General features: G+C 54.5%; 1 protein-coding gene across 4 annotated transcripts in view; it reads left to right on the top strand.

The window, feature by feature from the left end:
- The window catches only part of LOC112977582, an 8,578-nt gene extending 4,946 nt beyond the window's left edge, over window positions 1-3,632 (top strand). Inside the window, exons 2-4 of one of the 4 annotated variants that reach the window (XM_026090077.1) lie at window positions 1,170-1,670; window positions 2,640-2,900; window positions 3,363-3,632. The gene's annotated coding sequence lies outside the window, so the exon portion shown is untranslated. Of the gene's footprint in view, window positions 1-1,169; window positions 1,671-2,639; window positions 3,015-3,362 lie in introns of those variants that run through there. The other 3 variants (XM_026090076.1, XM_026090078.1, XM_026090079.1) reach the window with 3 other exon arrangements.
- Window positions 3,633-3,700: the final 68 nt, after the last annotated feature.

Here is a 3,700-nt window from a genome sequence, read left to right as displayed (position 1 = left end):
CTCCCCAAAAGGGCTCGCTGCCCTGGCTTTTCCTCTCCCTTTAAAACCTATTGCTTTTTTGAAGCCCCGGAACAGTGAGCTGACAGCCTGGGAGGTGTGAATTACTGTGTCTAAAAGCCCTCACCCAGGATGTGAAGACTTAAAAAGCCTGGGGGAGAGGAAAGAAAGGACACACTAACATTTCCTCCCTTTGCTCGAGGAGGCTGTAGTGAAATCCAGGGTCCCTTTGTGCCGGGCGCCGTAACACCTCGCGAGAGAGAAGGCCTGTGCCAGAGAGCACCTCACCTCCACGGCCACGGCGCAGAGCAAGGACCAGGGCAGCCGGGCGAGAGCAGCCGCCACGGATGGCCCAGGCAGCAGCGGGGATGAGACAGGCCTCCAAATGTCTTAGCTCCACAGCCTGCTCCCAGCCCCGTGCTCTGCAGGGACAGGCTCAGCCCAGCCCCTGCGGAGCTGCAGAGCAAACACGCAAAGCCTGGGTCTTCCTCTCTTCTTTAAAGCGAAGGCATGCTTCACTCCCTTACCTATTAGAATGAGGAATATTAGGCTGTAACGGTCGCATATAGGTCTCAAACTCCTCCTTGTCAAAGACCCTTGAGTGTTTTTCCCCTGTCCTTCCTGCTGCTGAAAGGTCCCACACAAAGGCTTGGTCCCGCTGAGTCCTGAAGGTCAGGCAGTGCTTGGGAAGCGTGGGAAGAGCTCAGACTTGCTGCCTTGTCCAATGTGTGTCAGGCCTCCTGAGAAAACTGAGGTTGTGGGAACCAGCAAGCAGTTTTGTTGTTKTTTTTTGTTTTTCTTTAGGGGAAGACTAGTGTCTCACAAATGCCTGCTCCATCTGCCCGGGCTTGCACTGCCCAAGGCAGAGAGCTTTGCAGAAGAGCAGCTGGGGGCAGCCAGTGCCCTCTGTGCCCAGCGTGTCCCCCAGCAAGGCCCCTCTGAGCAATGGGGCAGTTGCTCTGCTGTTGTCAGATGACCCTCTGGAGCCTGGGGGTGGCTTGGGGGCAAGCAGGGAGGACCTTCAGTCTTCTGGTAGCTCCCCAGCATGGACGTGGGTGGGATGGGGCTGSGGGTGGCATGGGAGGGCAGGAATGGACACAGCCCGGAGGGGTGAGGGGGAGGCGCATTTTGAATGGGGGGTGCGGGCAGCGACACTGAGCCTGTGCTTCCAGTTTTCTTTTGGTCAGGTATTGCTGGATTTCTCCCCTGAGACTGAGYTGCTCCAATGCCATCAGCTCTCCGCCTGGCTTTTGGAAAGGCTTTGTTATTTCTGCGGCAGTTGARGCAAAGCAGCATTACCAGCCCCCTGCCAGATCAGTACAGCCAAAGGTAATCACTCCCCGCGCCATGCTGTGCGTGCACGAGCCTGCCTGGGTCAACTGTGCTGACGCTGGTTGGGCTAGTGCCCTTTGGTTGGCAAGCAGTTGTGTTAGCAGCTGCCCCAGCAGGGTTAGTGCCAGAATATCTTCCTGGGGTTGGTGTTGTTTTTTTTTTTTTTCCCAGGCTTTGGGTTATTATTACTTTTCTTTTTTCTTTAACCTCCTCATCTGGTTCTGAATAGGGGGGTGATTCATTTCTCTCTCTCTCTCTCTCTGTTTAATTTTGCCTCAGCCTACCATTTTCTGCTTTAAACTAAAAGACAGCTCTTGGTTTGGTCATGCCATAGAAGGAAGGTATGAGCTTGGCACTGTGAAAACTGAGACAGAGCTGTTTGTATCTGCTTGAGCCTAAAGGGAGATTCTGTGCATGCCTGGCATATAAAATTTGAAACTGAAAAAAAACCCCACAATAAATTCTCCGCAAGATGCACAACCTTCAGATTATCCATAACTCAGCTGCCTTCCCTATACATCACAGATGCAGCAAATTAGCTGCAGGGGTAATGATAATCTTAAAGCAAACAGAGCTGGATGTGGACGGTAGTAAGAAAAGTCAATTTGATACAGCAGCACGTACTGAACGCAGTTTGGGGCCCCATGAATCTACTTTGCAGTGGATGTGCAGCTTTTAAGGAAAAGGTGTCTTGACTGTTGGAATCAAGTGCAAACCCTTCTTGATCTCTGCGCAGAGCGAGTCCTCTTGCTATAGTGTGATTCCATTAGGGGTTTCTCAGTGAAAAGGTAGAAAAAGGGTTGAGAAAGTTGAACGGCTGAAAAAGTTGCAAGCGCAGTGAAAAGGGTGAGGGCTCGTGCAGGTAACGCACAGGGTCAGCTCGTGGAATAAAGGCAGCCTCTCTAAGCGAGGACAAGGGAGTTTTCCCCAAAGCAGCATCTAATTTAGGCTGTGCGGAGGTTTTGGGCAACTTGCTTTAAAAAATGGTGATGGGCCAGGCATTTTAAAGTAGTAATGAGCCCCCGCAAGCGCAGGCAGCCTAAGTGGGCAGAGCAGGGCCTCTTCCCTGGGGCCCCAGGCTGCGGGGCTGCAATCAGGCGCTGTCGGGAGCCCAGCGCTGAGGGGGCTTTTTGTTCGATATGGATGTCAATAATAAGTGGAGGTGGCACGAGATATGTCGGAAGGTGGCATAAGAAGTGGGGGTGGTGGGGTAACAAGTGGCGGGAGGGGGCACAATCAGTGGCAGGGGGGGTGCAAAAAGTGGCAGGGGGGCAATATCGATGGATAAAGATATGAAACCCTGTTGATAGGTACCAATACCTCTGCTCCCCCACACCCGTGCATACCTTCCGCTCTGCGGCCCATGCTGCTCTCCCTACGCACAGACGACTATCGACATGGACCGTTTTTGACATTGATGGGCCTTGACGAATATTCTTTTCCAGACATACCGCTAGGGCACGACATCCCTACCTATCCTTCCCTCTCGGGACGCATCGATACCTCTCCATCTCAACAGGCAACGACGGCTTTCGCTCCCGCCCCCCTTTTCCTCTTGCCAGGCATCAAAGGTATCGACATCGCTCCCTCTCAATATCAAGCAGCATCGATGCCCCTCCAATGCCAGACCTACCAAAAGGCATCGAGATGGATATCAAGAACGAGTGGCGGGCGGAGGGGAGGGGAGGGGGGCAGGATATGGCAGCAGGGTGTTTAATGATTTGAAAGGGTCATCATAAGTGTTGGGGGGGCGGCGTAATAAATGGCGGGATGGGCACTCGCAGCCCCCCCTCCCCCCCCCGGGGGCAGGGGCCCCTGGTGCTGCCCTCCCCGGCTGGGCCCTGCTGCCGCCCCGGGCCGTCCGGTCGCGCTGGGGCCAGCCCGAGCCCCCCGGGGCATTTCCCAGGGAAAAGCGGCTGCAGCCCCGGTGTTAGCAGGCGCCGCAGACAAGGAGTCTCAAGAGCGGGAGGGAAGGGGGGGGCTGCTGCCAGGAGCTTCAGACGGGAATGCACCCAAGGACACAGTTCTCGCAGCTGTGACTGATGCAGCCTCGAGGAGCACAGYGAAACCAGCAGAACCCAGTTGAAACCAAGGCCAGGAACAGGGCAGCCGTCTCGAGCAAAGAAACGAGCCAAGCCGAGACCATCYATGGCCAAGGAGCTCAGCGCTCCTGGAAAAGGCACCTCGTCAGCAACCACCAGGGACYCCCAGAGAAGCCCCCCGGAGACTCAGACCGCCTGCGTAATGACTATGATGTAAATGTGATAATTCCTTCCAGGAAATAGAATGAATATGTATAATCATTCCGGGAAATTTGATGCCTACGGATGTACCAGAGCAACAGAAACCTTGGCTAATGCAACACACGGCA

This window comes from Apteryx rowi, unplaced genomic scaffold (assembly GCF_003343035.1).
Source record: "Apteryx rowi isolate R43461 unplaced genomic scaffold, aptRow1 scaffold_85, whole genome shotgun sequence".
Taxonomy (NCBI): Eukaryota; Metazoa; Chordata; class Aves; order Apterygiformes; family Apterygidae; genus Apteryx; species Apteryx rowi.
The sequence above is the reverse complement of the archived record's forward strand: the minus strand, read 5'-3'. Positions and strand labels throughout refer to the sequence as shown.